This window comes from Apostichopus japonicus, chromosome 5, assembly GCF_037975245.1.
Source record: "Apostichopus japonicus isolate 1M-3 chromosome 5, ASM3797524v1, whole genome shotgun sequence".
Taxonomy (NCBI): domain Eukaryota; kingdom Metazoa; phylum Echinodermata; class Holothuroidea; order Aspidochirotida; family Stichopodidae; genus Apostichopus; species Apostichopus japonicus.
In genome coordinates this window covers 18,644,821-18,665,973 of record NC_092565.1, presented here as the reverse complement: position 1 = coordinate 18,665,973, position 21,153 = coordinate 18,644,821, and positions in this window count along the sequence as shown.

The window sequence follows — 21,153 nt, the reverse complement described above, 5'->3', positions numbered from 1 at the left end:
ACACACATACACCACTTGGGGTGTTGCTATTCGTTGGCAACTATATAAGGGATCTGCCGATAATGAATCTATATTATGGTTCTTACACATTTCGTAGTCTTCTATAGGTGACACCCCACTTTGTTAACCATCCCAGTATACGGTGTAAACGATATATCCAAATAGGAAGACCTAATCCCCTGAAAACTCGCATACGTCGTAATCGGGTAAAGCAGGGGTTCAGTTTCAACCAGGCTTAAAGTGATTCTGTGCGTTTCGAAAAAGGAAATACATAAAACTGTTCACATTTAACAACAAACAAGCGAACTTCGTTAAGCTGCGTATCTGACAAACCATGAAAAAATGAGACGGTTTCACCAAGCTAAGTTTGCACCAAAAAAAAAAAAAAACACACACACACACACAAAAACGTTTTTTTAATTAAGAAATAAATGATCGAAAGCATCCAAACATTTATTGTCTGCAGACAGATTTCATTCATGTATTCTGTTACGCCATGCCTCTTGATTTAAACAAGCCAATGAGAGAACGCACTGTAATGCATATTCAGTACTATAACGAAACTCTCCGTTCTTGGAGAACAGCTGATCGTCGAGGCGACTAGCAGACTAGTGACAACAGTAGAAATGTGCAAAACCTAGCCTATGGTTATACATAATACTACACTAGTAGTATTTTTTAGCGGTCTGTTAGCCCGTTTGTAGCAGAAAATTTGTCTGGCATAATGATTTCCATAGTCTGTAAGATCAACCCGAACATTCCAAACCGGTTTTGAGTGGTACCTTGCATATTTAATCTGGGTCAATGCTACGCTAATGGGCATTTGGGCCATATTTGGGGGCGTCTGGCGGGCCCTTAGCAGCAGAAAATTTGTCTGGCATAGGCCATTCAGTGGCATTCATGCATTAAGTTGACATTGGTTTCAAGTGGTACCTCGTTCGTTTGATCAGATGCATTTTTTAGGGCCCTTCTTGGGCGTCTGGCGGGCCCTTTGCAGCAGAAAATTTGTCTGGCATGGGCCATTCAGTACTATGTGGCATTCATGCATTAAGTTGACATTGGTTTCGAGTGGTACCTCGTTCGTTTGATCAGATGCATTTTTGGGCCCCCTTTAACCGGCCCCAGGGGCCACATGCAGCAGAGCGACCACGGCAGACATCCACTTTTGTATATACTGGGTTTTTCCACAAATGTTCCAATACTCAGATATTGGTACCTCGTTCGTTTGATCAAAGTGCCCTGGGCTGCCGGTCTATATAGGCTACTAATATTATACTTAGACCTAGGCTATATACTAACAGTTAGCTGAAGTTCTAGGCTAACTGACGTTCAATGAAACTGATCGAAGGAACACTGACTTGCCATCTTTATTGTATATTCAATTCAGCTTTAATTTCGCTTTCAAAGTCCCATGATATGAAAACAGTTGTCCGGTGATAAAACCTATAAGTAGAGGAAGATTTAAGTCGTGAAGAAAACAGCCGGTATTAGTACTACTATACTATCTGACATGATTAGTATATATTGTATATGTACAGTATGAATACCTAACCATTACATTACCTTGCTGACCATGACGATAAATAAATCAATACAGGCCAAGAGGCAGTTATTTTTATGACGACGAATGTTGAAGAAGCAAGGGTTTATGGATTACAACTTCACGTCGGGTGGCTTCCAATTCAACAATTTAAACTCAAATTTGGAATCTAAAACTAAGTTTGAGTAATATGAATGTGCTACACAGGTGCACCGTCGCTGTTTTGTGTTTCATATTCATTACTAAACTCACATCTATAGGCGAGGTCTAACTCTTATCACGAGAACCGTTTCTTCAAAATGCTTTCAAACTTTACCGTTGCTACGCCCGTTTCCGTTAGTTTTAACAACTATCGCTGTCATTTGCAGTCATTAAGCAACATAGTTCATGTATGGACAACATCGGTGGTAGATTGAAAAACAAAGAAAGACGTAAGTTCAAGCATTACCTTATTTTTCACCTTTTCGCTTCGCATGGAATCACTTTAAATGTTTCAATTTGGACATGAATATCTGTCAGCCTGTCAACAATACAGGAAAATATAATTACCTTTGTCATGCTGACATAACATTCCACCTACAGAGTTATTTCCGTTTAGTGTAGAACATGAGTTATATAGTGGACGATATAGCGGTTATACTGACGTTTTATCATAAATGTATACACGATATTTATAAGCATTTTCCACGTACCCAGTTGTTTTATATTTCGTATAGTGGTCTGTAGTACCTATATGATACAGTATAGTGTAACAACTTGCAAAATACGTATGCTTTGCCATCTTGCCATTGATTCCCAAATTAGATTATTTCAAGCTAATTTCATTAACGATATAACAGTATAAATGAATTAGGTATATCATTAGTGCCATACGATATATATATAATAATATTCATTCATTTAAATATATATTAAGTTCGAATTAGAGGTATACAGTACCTTTGAATGAATCAAAGTATACGGTACGATTAAAACAATTCAAACATCAAGAACTCTTCCATGATAAATATATTAAATTCTTCGGTTTATGTTAAACATATACCTGCAATAACTTTTTCTCTGACTAATTCGAGATATGGAAAAATGAATTGCACATTTGTAATTAAAATTTAAGATATCTATATTTTATTTATATATTTATACAGGTCTATCTTACATAAATATGATAAATCATTAATTTGCAGAAGATGAAAAAGGAAAAAAAAAGACAAGAAGGCAAAACATGATTACGATTATACTGAATATATCTTAAATATTAAAGAGACATATAATTTTTGTAGAAGAAACTAACAAAATCAGTACCCTTTCATATTTGTATGCATGTGAGGGAGAGATTCGAGATAGTGCGAGGATGTACCCCACTATCAAAACTGCTTTACAAGTATTTGGGCTGGAAAGAAATCGTATCAGTTCAACATATATATATATATATATATATATATATATATATATATATATATATATATATATATATAAATATATATATATATATATATATATATATATATATATATATATATATATATATATATATATAAATATATATAGGTTCTACAGTAGACATATCGTTATGATCAATATTTGAACGTGATCATGATATGTCTTGTGCTACACTTGAAACCGAAAATGTATACATCATGTTTTTCAGGCGTATTACTGTTATCTGTTTTACGTTTACTTTGAATACACATTGAAATAGTTGAACATCAAAATGAAATGTGTATCCGTAAGGGAAATATTTTAGTTTATGGCTAGGCAAGTGAATGACTACTCAGCAGACATTGAACTTGACTTGCTTATGAAAACAAGAGGGTAATCCACGGAGCTGCATATCACATCTCCTACAAACACTGGTTTCAAATGAACATATTGATTATAAGATATGGAATCTATGAAAACCGTTTTGAAGTTAACATGACTACATGCTTTTTTGAACCCTGTAATTCCAAAAAAAATAGGCTGCAGTCCTGACTCCAGAATCATACTTAAACAGTGATAAAATTATTGTGATTTTTTCCCCCCATTGTTTCGGTCCACTCATTGGCACTAATTGAAATTGAAGTGCCATGTGAAGGTAATTATGCATAGAATAGGCGCGCCTAGGCCGACTTTGTCCTCTTGCGCGATTCGATGCATTGAATGGATCTAGGCTACGCGCCTAGGCACAATTAATGCGAAGGTGAACCGCGTCACCGCATTCCCATTTAAAAGGCGTTATCATCGCGTCGCGCGTTAACTCCTTTCTAACCATTTTTTTGCAAATTCCAAAGCCCGTCAACTAAGCCGGGCCAGGTTTTTCACACATAACTGGACCAGGCACAATATTGTACTTTCTAGCCTATAGTTGAATTCATCATTTGCCCAGGCCTATAACATAACAGTAAGGGTCCAGTTAGTGCTGTTTGAGCTAGATCTATGGTTTAGTATAGGCTAGGTTTATGCTCCTCACTTTCACTATAGACATGTATAGCCTAACTATAAGGACTGGGTATACCGGTATAAAATATACATTTGACATGTGAACATTGACTTCGGTTCCCAGGGCAATTACATATTTTACCTGTAAAGCTTCCATGTCAATTCAATGTTCCCCCAAAGTAACTACAATATCTCATCCCCTACGAGATCGATGAGATATAATGATTAATAAACGACACTAAAGTAAACCCAATTCGTCGTAAATGTTTATAACAAATGACCAATTATCACCTTTTCCTTGCATGTCAGTCTAGCGCAAATTTACCTATCGACAGCGAAGAAAGTTTTACTTTAAAGTTTTAGAAAGTGTTGCTATAATTGCAATATATAACAGGACCAGAAAGTAAAATGTCACTTAAACAGTGTAAAAAAAAATCTGAATCTATTTAATTGAAGATATAAAATACCTCTTTTTACAATATTGCAAACTTGCATTCTAAATAGTTTCTTAAGTCTGTTTAAGAGGAATGCAATTTACATCTGACTACAACTATATATGATAATAAAACTAAAATTGAACAGACATATTAGTTACGAAATACAGAGGGAAACAAGCACCCCTCGACAACGAAACTAAAACCTTCAAGTTCACAGTTCTATGAAATTGATGACGGTGCGTAAAAAGGAGAACGATTCAAAAGAAATATATATGGTTATGATCATTTGGCCTAAAAAAAAATCGTCTCCATTATGATGTTATTTCTTGTCATATCACACGTAAATGCAATTGCTTAGTGAATTTTCTCATAACAAAGCAATAATTATGCTATACGAAGCATTAATACCTCGATATGTGCTTGTTTGGATGAGGGGGTTAATTAGTTCACCTTTCTTTTTACAGTAAGTGTCCAAGTAATCCATATTATTTGGACGTTTTTTTTTTAAAAATAGGAATCCCACGCTACCTCCCTACTTTCCAATTTCCGATTACTGTCCCATAGATTAACACATGACTTAGTGATGTGATACTTTATGTCAATGGGATAGACTAATTATGGTCAGCCACTGAGGAGAGTCACATTGTACACATATACCGCGATATTGTTTATAAAATGTCACCCCAAAAATAGAGAGAAATCGTCTGACCAAGACAAACAGAAAACTTACTATCCCCGAGAAGAATTATGATGTGCCGAGGAATTGCTTTATTTATCACTGATACATCTATTGAACCGGATATCCTTTACCGTATATATATAAAGACGATACATCGTAAGTGGAAATGATTGCCTAAAAACACTGGCAAGAATAACGGCTTATATATTCACCGTACTGTTCCATGCACGCATGGCAACGGTGATTTTGCGCCTAAATTGCTTTTTAAAGATCAGGCGTTCTTTACAGCCAATGAGAGTGGAATGTTCAGTTTCATCTTTTTAGCTTTTTCGACGAGAAGCAACAACTATTGCTCGGATATGTTGGAATAGTCTACACGTGAATCAGTGACGAATGAAAGAGAGCGAGAGAGACAGAAGTGGAGAAATATAAAAAGAGAAAGGACGGGAGAGCGAAGTGCGGGAATAGAGAGAAAGCGTTCCAGGCATATTTAGAGTGAACGTAGCCATACCGAGCATATGAGATTCACGCAGCGTCAATTAGGATAACATTGCTCGTACATTATAAGCTCAGAGGGAAAACTTTGAAAATACGTGAAGTTTGGTTAATTAAGAAACCCAGACCGTTAAACCGTCATTGGAAAGATCTTCAAACCGAGCCTTACGTACTTGTTACAAGCAGACGGAATGAGAACTACATCATTAAGATAATGGATGAGCGGACATTCCTACCACGCAACGTAGTGATTGCCTTGTAAGTAATCTTTTATATTTGTTTATTGTTTATCTAACAAAGTACTAGTCGAATAAATGGTTACGTTTTTACGTTAAGACAGTTTGGTCATATGTCAGATCCGTACCTGACTAATAGCTATGATCATCTGTATCTTTCCGACCCCCTTCGCAGGATTTTCTATGGGACCGTGCGTTTAGAGTGAAGATATGGAACATTTTAATGGAAATATTTATGGGAGGAGGGATCAATGTTAGTATAAATTAAGGTCGCTTAGATAGAAAATGTCATTTTCACTTGTGACGTTTTAACGCAGTTAGTATTAAATTCCCCTGGAGCACGAAAGACCATTGCCTACCCAGGAATATAAAGCAGGGGGAAGGGTGCGTTATAAGCTTATCATTTTTTTTTTTTTTTGTGGCCATTCCAGTTATTTTGTCGAAAATTTTGAGTTCCTCCTATATCCACAAAAATGCCACTCAAATATCAGACAAAACGGTTTTATATACTGACGAAGTAGCCCTGTTTCATACCATTCCTATATATTTCCATACAGCCCCCCCCCCACCCCGCCCCCAACTCACCCTCCATTATCACTTCGCACCCCACACTTGGTAAACATCATATTTGACAAATATGAGCTAGCTGCTGGATTCAGCGAGACGCAATGGTTATACTCCATGCATTTGTTTCTACATCTGATTCCATGGAGATATAGGTCCTTTGGGAATCTTAACGAGGAGAGAAACCTTTAAGAGAATGGTAAAGAGGAAATGTAAAAGGGATAAAATTTCAAACGTCTTGAGTATCAAAACTGTAAAGAAAGCTTAAGTTGCATATCTTTCTGAATTGAATTTCCAAAGAACTTTACACAGATATTCTAACAATATATTGTCTCAGTACACGCATTTATCGATATAAACTATATAGGTAGGCTACGTTACTTGTAACTCATAAATCATTCTATAACGACTGTTCAGCCTTAAAGCTCATTTTGCGTTGTTTTGTAGCTTTGTGTTTAAGACATGTAACATCCACATATAATTGGACCACTGAATACTATCCAACTGAGCGCAGAGTTATACGCAGATAAAAACATATAGACTGTCTTATGTATAATTTAGCAAGCTATATGTACGCCACGTGCAGTTAGAGCACTACTTTGAAGTTATTTTAATATTTATTTCAACAAGGTTTAGAATTTCCACAAAAAGGAATTCATTGGCTTGATATAGTTTTTGTGTGTTAAAGTAAAATATTATGTTTTCAAGTATACCCTATATACTCCTTAAAGATTGAGTTTTATTTCTCAGGATTGTTGTAAATTGAACGCAGAATGAAAGTCATTGTGTATGGGTGTATGCGTGTGTGTGTGTATGTGTGCGTCACCGTGGGGGAGTGGTGGGATGGATTGGTTGGACCCCGACATGTTTGAATCATTTCACGCATATTTATAATATTTATAATAATAACTGACATACAAATTCTCATCACACACTATATTTCTTTCTGTTATAAGCGGTTCATTACAAAGTGCATTGCAATCGGACGTCACTCTCTGAGTGGGCAACGCTTTACGCTTAAAATTTTAATGGATAAACTGCATTAATAACCTTTTGCATATAATAAAAAAATGATATTACTACAGCGGAAACGTTTCATTTGCGACCCTTACGTAGGCGATCTATACTTTCATCCAGCCAGAGCTTATACCAAGGAAATGTATTAAATATTTCAGCTAAATAGCCAATCATGGAGAGCCAAAAATGTCATTTAATAGTTAATAGTTTTACTGTATATAAACAAATGTGGTGGGGGGGAGGTGGGGTGGGGGATGAGGGTGGCTGGTTATACGTATTCGACCGGATATATAAATATTTACAGCTGGGCTATCATTCAGGGAACAACACTTAACATATAGGCAATGGAAACCGAAAGGAACAATACTACCGTAGCCATGAAATGCCATGTTGGTCGTCCATTTACAGGACACTGTTATAGATGTTATAACTTTGCGTGGAACTGCTAACATTACAATATATGCATGTCTTCTGACATACACAACAGAAGTCAGATATAATGAATGTTAAAACATTAATACAGCATGAAATGGAACGTGTGGTCCGCCCAGAGATCTGATATCACAACATAGATTTTAAGTCACACGTTGCTAAGATGCCCAAAAAGTTTTTCTCAAACTAAGGGGATCTCAAAAGTTCATTGCATTGCTTGAGATATATTTTACTGAATCTATCGGTAATGAAAGTTATTGTGGCTTCACGTGTTTATTTTAAAGCAGGTGCGTCCTTAACTAGTAACCTGTAGTATGTACGAACACCAAGTACGTATTCAATAGTTTTACAATGAACTAACTAGGAATTCGTTGTGCGATCAAAATGTAGTCAATATAGTATTTCTTACACGCCTAATATTTCTATCATGTATAGTGTGGAATAATATATCCTCATCACGTGATCAAATAAACCTGCCCAGAATTAAATATGCAAAATTTGCTATGGCTTTTAAAGAACATGTCATCTGGTCTTATTGCGTTTTCAAGCTATAACAGGCTATACTGGTGACGATATTGGTTTGAAAGAAAATTGCTCGACAACCTCAGGAGTTGCTACGTGAATAACACAACAGACTATAACGTTATAGTATTCAAATGTTTGGACGGCTTAACGAACAAAGTGCGTTACAAGCAGAACAAGACGCAATGGCATACCTAAAATAGTTGGCACCCGGGGCTGATCGTTCCTTTGTCACCCCGTGCAGGGGATGTCGTCCCTGAGGGGGGGGGGGGTGAGCAATTTTTTGTTTATGTAGAGTGGCGTAGATGCAAAATGGTGTTATCTTTGGCGAAGCTGGGATTTGATTATATGGTTAGGAATTCTCAGTCTTATTTTTCTCTTATGTTTGGGGGACTGTGGCATGGCGCCCCCACTATGTGGTACCCGGTGAGGGACGCCCCCCCCCCGCCTCGCTTAGTACGCCATTGACAAGACGCCTCCGTTTAACCGTATAAACTCGAAACTTCAACGGTAATTCATTTTCAAAACTTCAACTATCATTTTGCTGCCGCCTCTCAGAGAATTTGTTTTATCTCTTGATCTGAGTGAACCCTCGTTAATGTCTGGGAGTAACTTCAAGAGTTAGAATTTCATGCAGAGTTCTTTTGAAACATTTAAGCTAGTTTTGGCATTCTAAATTGGTAACAGTAACTTTTAAGGAAGGATAACTTACACGAAATCATAATCTGTTTCATTTTTAAAAACAGATTGATGAAATTTGGAAAAGACTTCAAAGGTTGGACAATGAAAACCACCAAAAAATAATCTTAAATATGTGCGACACATAATTAGTTGAAACTTCATTGAAATGTGTATAAATAACTTGTTCAACCATTTGTTGTTGTTTATTTCTGCATACAGACGTCTTTAGTTGGATTGGATACATACAACTCAAAATACAGCTTTCATATTTGACAACCTAAAGAAAAATGAAGTAATTATAATACATTGAGGAAATAACTAAGGGTCGTGGAGGTACAGGGGGGGGGGGGGAGGGGCATGGCGAGCAGGCGCGTAGCCAGCCCGGTGGTGTGAGGGGAAAGCTACTTTTTGAACCCATTTGATAAGAGTCAGACATTAGGTTTACTTAACGCTTGAATTGATATGACTTTTCATGATACCATATAGGCTCTACCCTCTTTTAGGAGTTCGAAAGTTAGAGGAGTGGGGAAGGGGGCACAAAACATGGCTGATTTTCTTAAATCTTGACAAAATGTATACGACTTGTGTGTTTTATAAAATATTAGCCATGCTATTTCGAAGCAAATTGGGAGGGGGGGGGCAGGCACGTGCCCATTGGCCCCATAGGCTACTGCCCTGCATATGTAATTACGAAATCAAACATTTACATATACATATATTAAGTCTTGGTAGTTATACGTAAGATTTCACATCTATATACTGACACAAATGGGGGCTTTGTGTGCTTATACTGAGGACGACAGAGTAATCTCTTCCTATGCTGAGTATCGCAAATAAGGGAAGTATTCTAAGAAGCAGATTACAAAAGTGACAAGTTACCTAACAGTATCGTATCTTTCAATAGCTATTTATTTTTCTTGGCCTATTTTTGACGTTCCATTTTCGTACTCGAAAATTCTGCGAGGGGGAGTGGTGCATTGGTGGGACAAATTCTAACGGTTATACTATACTGTGTGGTAAATACATAAGCAAACCTTATATGTTCGCAAAAATCAAAATGGCGTCTATTTATGGAGCAGCTTCTTCGGTTGTTTTCGACCGGCGATGCTAAATTTCCGTAACAAAGCAGTTTCCATATACTTAGCATGGATACAGTTATGATAGAAAAGATGACGTTTTTGACAACTTTTTATTTGTATTTCGCATGTGATTGATGAGTGTGGGGACGAGTGGTTTTACAATGAATGGCAGTTACGTCATTCTTACGTCATCAACGTCCAATAGTGGATGTATGCGATACCGTAATAATAGTTTTAATCTGGATGCTGAAGTGTATGGCTCATAACATGCAGTTTATATGAGTGACGTGTTGTGACACACTATAGACGTCATTGAGACTTTATATATGGTTCTGTATGGTTTAACACGATTAGCTGCATACGATAGGTTTATACTGCTTGAAATCGACACGTGTTAACACGTTTGTATATATGCGTTATAAATAATTAAATTAATAAATTACGTGCTAAGTGAGCAATGATCTACAGACTGTACAGAAGAGCATGATTTTGTGCGTGACTTGAACAGCTGGATAGAGAAGCAAAGAAATAAGCCGGAAATAAATTTCTTTTAAATAAATATATAACAAATAATAATAACAAATAAACAAATAAACAAATCAGTCTTGGAAGTAATCGTGTACGGCGAGAGATTTCCCGGATGAGTCTCACGCATACATTTTAGCTAACATATGATGTTAATTTGGTTAAAGTTACCAAACAGTAATGACGCACAAAAAGCTCAAGAAGTTTCGTATGACTTTGTAAAGTAAATAGGCCTATATATCAAACACACAAACCAGACCAAAAACCAAGCGAACACCAATGGCCAACAACATAAATAACAGATAATTATCCAAATTTACAATAATATAGGATTAATATTCTCAATTTTTTATTTCTCAGATTTTTTTTTGACGAATAGAAATGATTCTTAGCCTATATGTAAATCATTCTTATTCCCCTCATTGCACTGTACATGTTTGAAGAAATTCGAGTATGTTATTACCAGTTATTGAAAATATAAATAAGTAATTTGCACTAAACTTATTACATCTACCAAGTAGCATTACTAAATTTACGATATAGGCAGTATATTATAAATAATATATCGAGTTTAAATGGGTAAAGTCAGTCCAGACATGCATACAGATTATAAATTTATATATATATATATTATAAATAATATATATATATATATATATATATATATATATATATATATATATATATATATATATATATATATATATATATATATATATATATATATATATATATATAGCATACGATCTGACGGTACTAAAGAGCAAGATAACGTACTCGTACTTCGATTCTTGTATTCGTGATTGTACTCATACCAATGTGGAGATTCCAGTTGTACTTGTAATCATGTTTTATGTACTCGTGCTACAAGCCCATTACAAATACTTGCAAGACCACGACCTACATATACAGCTCTATAAGTCACGTGATCAATTATTGTATCCTATAGGCAGATAGGCTTCAAGTTCTTAACAGCATTCACGCTGTCAGGGTGTAGTGCGTTTACTTGTATGTAATCATTGAATGGTATATACAAGAATACTAATTTATTAATGATTAACACTGCATACTGTTCAGCACGTCCTGGTCACAATCTTCTTAAAGAGATACGTTCCCCAAATAGTTGACCCTCGAAGGTATTTTGTTTTCAGGTAATCACCTTTCACATTGACCTACTAATGGCTATACTTTTCTCGTCAATACAAGTGTGAAGTGTGCAATTTGATATTTTGCAATAGCATTGTATTATGTACAATAGCACAATAGCTATTTACAATAGCACAATAGCATCGCGAGTTCCTGTCTGCAGGAGGATCTAAAATACATACATACACACACACATACACCAATACATACATTGGTAAAAAGTGACTTTATCAGTCCGTGTTTGTCATTACTGTTTGTCTGTTCAAATTTCACGAGAAATATCATTGATGAAAATTGCGCTTGACTTTATGTCTTTGAGGATATGTATACTTACTTCCAAATCACATGCGTGACAGCCTATTGTTTTAATTTAATATAAAGATCCAACGAAGTGGAAGGTGTTTATACATTGCCATACTAATAAATTAAACAATAGACATCAATTCTTGTAAGTCTCACCTACGACTATCTTTGCGCATGCGCAATTCAAATCAAGAAACTGAACGATTGATTTTTTTTCGAATTAAATTTAACACCTTTTATTGTTGTGTATTGGACATGTATACTATATTATACCACATAGGCCATTTTAATTAATTTAAAGACGAATCGTGCGCGGAATTTAATATGTAGAAGCCAAACAATTTCATCTTTATTCCTGCCCAAGATACTTCCAAAACTGCTTAACACTAATTAACTCAGAAGTACGGCGGCGCCACAGAATTACCCTCTGTATACTAAAGAGAGAAAAACTCCATTGCATTCCTTTGACACAGCCTTAGTTAACTTGGTACAAACGCATGGTGTTTTGTGACGATACTTGACTCGAATCACTAAATGTCCACATATATATATATATATATATATTTCTGATTTTATCAATTGAGGCATTAGACCAAAAGTATAAAGGACTATAATTAACGATCCACTCTGCTTACTGAGCGCAACAAAAGACTATACTTGAAAATGATATATAAATATATTTATATAAAACAGTATATAATGAGAAGCCATCAAACATAATTTGAAATTGCAATATGCAAATGATATACTAAATATTCACAATCAAAATCATCATGGATCAAGTTGATTGGTTTTTGTGTCCAGGCTCATATCGTTGGTGACTTTTCTTAAAAGGGTCTCATTCGGCAGCGAAAGGTAATAGTATATAAAATTACTTCGGCAGACCTTGAACGTTTCAATCGGAAAGTCACTTAATTAATTCATACCGAAATCTATGTCAAGGCTTCAAGTATGGCACTTCATCAGAAAAGCCTTTTGGGGAAACATGCGATCCTAGAGAATTATGGACTTAACAACTATAGTACGTAATATAGGTAAGGTCAACAACGATTTAATCTCCTGCCAAAAATACTTGTATAAAGATATATAACTTTAAGTGACACCAACTTTAATTAGAAAAAAAGAGATGATATTTTCGATTCCCCTGAACGCTTACAACCATCTTGTACATTGTACATAAGTTATATACATGTATCTAATATACTGAATCTTCGCTAATCTAAACAAATAATCTCTATTTCTTGGAAATTTAAGGGGCAACAGAATTACACTTGCTTGAAATCAATCAATAAAAAGCTCAAAGAAGACGCAAATAATTAATGAAAAACCCAATGTGAAAGAATCAAAATAGATTAAAAATAAGTCACAATGTATGGAATGAATACAATTAAATAAAATGGATTAGGAAAAAAACCGCACATACACACGCACAGATACACATGATTAAACAATATATGTGATTCCTCCAGGTATACGTATAGTCAGCTCTCGTGGTGTTAGGGGGGGGGGAGAGTTGTTTTTTTGTCAGAGTCAGAGAATTAAGGTTTAATTTACACTTGTATTGATATGACTTTTCATGATACCATATAGGTCTACCATCTGCAACGACTTCAGTTTTAGCAAAATTTCCTTATTTCTGGTCTGAGGAATAAAATTTCAAGAAAGTTTTGTTTCGGGTGAGGGGGGCTTATAGATGCAAAATGCTGCTATAATTTCCATGATTTTAGCTACATTTTGTTAAACGCTTTTGCGTGCGTGTGGTATAAAATGTAGGCCACTTGGGGAAGTCTGGACGAGGCTCGCGTCCCCATACTCCAAGTTGCTACGGACCTGTATATATATTAACGACATAAAATATTTACATATATAATATTTCGAGTGGATATGTATACTCATGTATGTAAATCTTATCTCATGGTGATATTGAAATAAATGGAGATGTTACATTTTTTTTTTCATTGAAGCCGACAATCCAGTATATATGCATGCGACGCTCAGAGCTTTGACTAAAATGTCAATGACTGAATCAAAGTTAACTCGGTCAGAGAAATCTCGTTCTATCCTTAGTGTGGCTAATATTGAGAACCCTATGAGAAGGAGATCACAAAGTGCTATAATAACAAGAAGCCTATTCAGTATCGTATATATCAAGGCTATCAGTTTTTCCATTCTTCCTTTTTTCGCCATCCCCGTTGCGTCCCAGAAATTTCCTTGGGACGGTGCGGTGTGGTCACTTTCCCGCCAATGGAATCCTCAGACTATCCTGATAGCAAATGATGACAAATATAGACATAAATTTATTGTTAAAGAAAATGTTTTGTTAAACGTAGGCTTACTTTACAAAATATCCCAAACAGGCTTGTCATATGATTCTTTAATTTGTTACGTTGCTTGACATAATTCAAGTGTATAGGCTTTTGTTGTTATAAGTTTATCAGAAGCCATTTGATTTCTCATACAGCTCGTTCCATTAATGTCACAACAACATATAGTCGACAACAGCTTCCATTGTTGCCTTAGCCATATTTTTCTCCATGCTGCTCTATACCAATATCCTAACAAAGGTATAAACCATTACTTTCAGCACCGGTATTACCCTCCCCCCATCCCCGCCCCACCCCCAAAGAGAGCAAAATGTGTCGGAAAGCATTACACTTTATACATTCTCCATTTATCACTTGAAATCAAATGGTAAACTGGGAGACATTTGTTATTTAAGTGATTGGTGACTTACAAAAACTAAACAAAATTATTAATCATAATAATAATCAAAAACTTCTGTGAGCACATTTTCAAATCCAAAGCTTGGCTTGAAATAATTGGAAGTTGTCAAGTTCCCATCTCAATCCAATCAGCTTATTTTCTAATCCATCTGTTAAATCCCTTTCCAGATTATCTACATTGTGTCGATGGTAACAAGGGCGGCGGAAGCACTTTTAATCTGAGGGGGCACCGACATCAAAGGGCACTTTGCAGAAATTCGATTGGACTGATGTAGCCTGATATTTAGTACCCTTTATAACTCTTATTGTATTATTTTATTTGCGTATACACATCACTCCATCAACGCCCCCCCCCCCCCTCAAGGAAAATATGCATACTAGCACTGCAATATTCAATGTGCAAATTGGGAAACAAGGAACAAGTTTTCTATTGAGACAAATGAGGTGAAATCATGCTAGTTGCTAATGTAGGAATCTTCCGAATTAGAGTTTATTTCTTGTTAATATTTTAACAAATTGTTTCCATTCGAAATAGCTTTGAGTTTGACCCACATAAATTCATTAAAAGTCAGGGGCGTAGCCAGGATTTGCAATGTTGTATGCACGACTATCTGAGCGGAGCGCCACCATCGGTTGGCGCGGAGCGTACAAGAAAAATTTTGGTTTTACAAACCCCTCAGATGGCCGGAAACGGCCCTTCCCGAGTGTTCATTCTGGTTCCCTGGCCTCTTGCTAACTTGAGACACCTCAATTTTTATGTAGAAAAAGGGCACATTTTTAACCCTGAGGAAAAGTGGGGGGGGGGGCACGTGCCCCCTGTGCCCCCCCGGTTCCGCCGCCCTTGGATGGTAATCTTTTCCTTAAAGGAAACTTCAACTCAGCCATCATTATTGATCGAATGTGACAGATATATCTGTCATGGACAAGCGCCCCCAAAACAGTTAAGAAAAACTATATTTCTTTTAGTAAATATTACAGATTTATTGTTCACTTACACACCACGACGTCACAGAGCCACATGTGCTTCGTTTTCTTATGTTTGTTCTTTATTAATTACAATATTAATTTTCAGTATGATGGTGATGGGTGTGGAAAATACTGAATCTCTATCATATTTTAGCTCTTTACGTGGACCAAACGATGGTATTGGTTTTAGTGTCAACACTCTTAACATTCTACTGTGAAAAATATGAGCAAAACTTTAAAAAAATTAATTCTACAAAAGATTCGACACGTCTGAAGCTACATATTATACTCCTGTTGTATCTCAAATCGTTCAGTTCAGTTCCCTTAGCAGAGAGATCCCTCTTTATTTTAGCTTCATCTCGGCATGCAACTGTTCATATAATTTTAACTACTGTTTATATGAGTTCATGGACAAAAATATAGCGTTGCTTTTACATCCTGTATACAATCTGCTTTCACATGGCACTCAAATCAAATCAAATCAAATCATGTCAATGGTCAAAACGGAATATGTACCTTAGCTAGCCGTCTGGCCTTATTTACCGATATGACATATTACCGTTTTATATGCAATTTGAATATCACTTTTATTATTTAATCGAACCCAGCTATGACAGCAAATAACTCACCGAAAACAACAATGACTTAATAAGAAATGTCTCCGTTGTTTCGGAAGCTTTGGCCAAATATTCATAAACGGGTATGAAGTGAAGAAAGCTATACATTATTTAGTTCTAATAGAGGGGAAGGGGGGGGGGGGAGTGAGGACGATGGGACTGGTAAAAGGGAAACTACTATATCTCTGTGCGTGTGTGTGCGTGAGTTTGTGTATTTGTTATATTTATGTGATATAAACCTTAGCCATATTTGACAGAAAAACATTTCTGGTAATAAAACTCCACTATTTGTGGTACAATAACTTTCCACGGATAAATAAATATCTCCTGCCGGTGGCACATTGACTAATTATTATTTTGGGAGAAGACATTCTGTAATTTTCTGTGTTCCTAAAAGTACTGTGAGACTACTATGTATTCATTAGGATATGGAAACCAAATTCATCCAAAATTAATTACCAATTAATTTATTAACAAGTAGAGCTAAAGAGTGATTCATTTTCATTTAACAAGTACAACAATACTACGATCATTATAAACAAACGGTTATTGTTATAATTTTTTTTTGGTGTTTCTATTAGGAGATAATGGTGGTGGGGAGGATGGGGGGGGGGGTATTAAAACGTAGCTAAAATTGTAGAATAGACACGTATTAAAGTCACTTGCGATTTAGATTTCATGAGCAACAATTTATTGGCTATCAAAATATACATGATATAAATTATTTATTTTCGTTTTGACATTTTTCTTCGCTATATCTAATTTAACCGTATCACTTCGGAAGCGTGCAAATAATTATTACTTTTTCTTAGATTATTCAACTGTTTCAAAAGTTTAACAATCTCCTGAAAAGGAAAAGAAGAAAGAATAATTGCTACAAAGCCTAGAAACATTTTGCACAATCGAATTTTTTTATTTGAATTTTAATTTCTTCTAAAATTACAATGAACCTACGAATGCGAGACGCGAGAAAGATAATAATGAAAAACACCTTGAGCAAACCCTATAGGCTTTGGCTACCAATTCTCCCTGTTTGTGACAACAGCCGAATAATTACATGATTTTTATCTCTTGTGGGAATTATTCTGCTTAAATTAGTCCAAGAGCAAAACATCTTCAAGCAGGTGGTGATGATTTGTATAAAGGATAAGTTTGTCATCAGTTAACGACTCAATTGTAAAACGACCTGCAGCAAACACGAACGCTGCATAGCAACGCCGACTATGCCGCCATGGTCAGCAAAGGAATCATCATATCATGGGTACGATGGTTTCATTCATACCATTGAAATACTTGAATATGATCAAATAATCATTCTATAGCTGTCATGAAATTCATTGGTAGTTTTTGGAAGTAATATTGTGTCATAATGAGAGATATCTTACAAGTTTCAGTTTACAGAGGTTTTAAGCCGGGTCGAGCTGTCCTGGGATTTGAAGTCGTTTAATATATTTACCCTAAAAGAAAATGAAAGAGCATATAGTCAGTCCATATACTATAACAGGTGCGTATCCAGGGGGGGGCGTTGGGGGCGCGCGCCCCCGGGTAAGGAAAAGAGGAGAGAAAAAAAGAGAAGAAAAAAGGGAAAAGGAGGGGGAAAAAAGAAAAGGAGGAGAGAAAGGAAGGGAAAAGAAAAAGAAAAAAGAGAGAAAAAGGAGAAAAGGAGGGAGTAGAAGATAGCCAAGACCTCGGGAAGAGAAAGAGGAACAGTCAAAGTTAAAGCGCTGATCCCTATTATATACACAGGGTAGCCAGTGACAGATCAAGGATTACGGAGGGGGTATGCGCCTCACCCTACCCCTTACACCAACAACTCCATTTTTGACGTTTCCATTTTTCCTCTCTCACTAATGTATCTATATAAATACTATATATGGTCTATCATAACGCGTGTGTGTGTGTGGACGCCTTAAACAATTGTACAATTGTGCTATATGGAACCAACTGTGGCTGGTCTTGAACTCGACCGAGTCGTCGGGGAACATGACGCATTTCGGGAAGGGGGCGACCGCCCCCCCCCCCCCCGAGCAAATTTTCTTTATGACATCGCTAGTAATTTCAAAATAGACAATGCTTAGATGCAACTTACAAGGCCTGGGAAGTGTCATTTCCAGCGATCTGGGAGGCATTTTCGGCCAAAATTTTTCTTGTACGCTTCGCGCCAACTCATGGTGGCGCTTCGCTCAGATAGTTTGCATACAGGCTTCGCCCCTCCCTTGGCAATTACTCGCTACACGCCTGTTCGAATTTGTAATGCAAAGAGCAGATACAACATCATATCAGTGAGCATTGAAATGCATGTTCCACGATGAACAACCTCAAAAACTGTCTATGTGTGTAGTTAAAGGCGTAGGAGCCCAATTGGATTTGGGGCTGTAACGACTTGCCCGAAAAAAACCAAAGCGCGTTCAACATACCGATGCCAATATCATATAAGCAAGCATCGGTCATAACATTGCATGGCATCGTGTACCGCACGGTCCGTGAAAGTTGCACAGTATACCGCCGGATACTAATGTAAACAACCAAATGTCTTATGTAGATGGAGAAAAAGCATACAGATCCATTTATGTCAAAACTCTCTTTTACAGTAATAATGTCGGCCAAGCTTACAACTTTATTTTAATTACCAAGGAGATCATTTTTGAGCTATTCATTGCTATTTATTTTCCTTTCAGTAGGTGCCCGAAAAATGGGAAAAAATTTGGATGCGGGGGGGGGGGGGGGCTGCAGCCCCCGCCTCCTACGGGACCTACGCCTATGTGTGTAGTGTTCGGTTTCGATATACCTGATATCGGAAATATCTGCTATTTTTCATTTCCTTCAACGAAGTTTTATAATAGCCATTATAAGAGGTTTTAATATTTCTACACCAATAAATTAACTGTGTCTGAGTTTTCGAAAATTTCTTCACCAACATTCTTCATCATACTTTCCTCTACTCGTGCAATTTTGAACCTGTCTATTAGGGGTTGAAGGAGGTTTTTCTATATTAGTTGTCCATAGATTGAATTTTGTGCAACATTATGGGTATGTTTTGAAGTGATTTTTATTCACCAGAAATGTGAATTTTCAAATTCTCAACAAATAATGGGCTTAAAACCTTGAAAAGTGGGGCTTTCGGATATTGTGAGCCGTGACGTAGAATCACCTACAAAAGCAATGATCCATAGGACATGCAATGAGGTCGAACATGACGTGTGACTGGTGACAATCTTCAAAAAGGTTATGGATGGAAAAAAAAACTTTGGGGAAATACTTGGTTCTCAGGCAAAAGTGTACATCTGGTTGGTCATTTTCAAGCCCGAGAAGTGCCATTTCCGGTGATCTGGGGGGTTTCAAAACCTGAAATTTTCTTGTACGCTCCGCGCCAACCGATGGTGGCGCTCCGCTTAGATCGTAATTCGCGCCCCCCGGGTTAGAAAATCCTGGATACGCGCCTGTATAAGCTACCAATCTTAAACGTAAAATAGCTCACTTTGGATAAATCGAGCGTTCGGAATATTGGTCAATACCTTTTGCAGGGGAAGTAGGGTGGGAGGGGAGGGGGCGTGGGGAGGGAGAGGAAGGGATGTCGCTAACAGGTTGACTTTAGTCGCAAATTTATGGCAAAACCTTTCCAGCAATACCAACACGAAATAATGCTTGTGAGCTACGTACTCACATCCGTGGAATTGGGGAATTGTACTTGTATTGGTACTCATACTGTTGCACTCGTCCTACAAGCCTGTCTAGTAATGTTAGTTAATGGACTACACACTCACTCACTCACGCAAACAAACATCCACATACATACACTCCAAATCTCAGCTCCCATTACAACTGCATCATGTCACTACCGTTTAGCTGAGATATCCGACACCAACGAAAGGCAACTGTATACACGTGCATTGCATACGAAAGGACACCAGGCGCGATGGACATCCAACAACATTGTCCCTGACAACTTCTTTAATGCATTACATGATAAACACATTCCGTTGAAATCTTACGTTTTTCATCCACCGACTTTTGCGTTGCTTCTATTATGAACTAACCTATACCAACTAATTGAAAATTGTACGTCTCTGTACTGGCATATTTCCTGTAGTTCGTTCTGGTTACATCCATTGCTACTAAATGTATAGCTTAAGAAAACGCCACATAGAAAAGGTCATCATATGTGCATGCAATGACAAAATACAATAACTGCAAAACATAATGAATAAGCGGATGGAAGGAACGAACGAAAATGAAAACAGGGCACCATGATGGCTATATGGTGGGCCGGCATATAATTCTTCTGTGTTTTTAATCGATGGATATGTTATGTTAAGGAGAAAGGGGAAACAAACATGTATTCGTATAGTAAATAATATAATATAAAATATAATTCAATAAATTACATTCCGAAAAAAGGACAAGGGGGGGGGGGGGGTTGGCGGGGTTGAGATGTGGGGTCGGGGTGCGAGGATAAACGTGGTGACTAAATTAAGACACCCAAGGAAGCATGTCAAAACGGGATTACTAGTTGGAATTCAGTTTGATATCGCTCACGTCATGTTTAACCTCGTGCTCAGTTCCTTCGTTATATTATACTATAGCAACTGGCTACATGTCAATTTACTATATACCACTATCTAACGGTGATATTCAATTCTTTACCACGCAGATCAGTTCATATAAACTACTCTGAACGACTTCAACATCTGTATTCGAATTTCACAGGTTTAGCACTTTTGTTGAGGTATTGAGCTTGTTCGAGACAGTACAACCAAGTTACGACACGTGTTT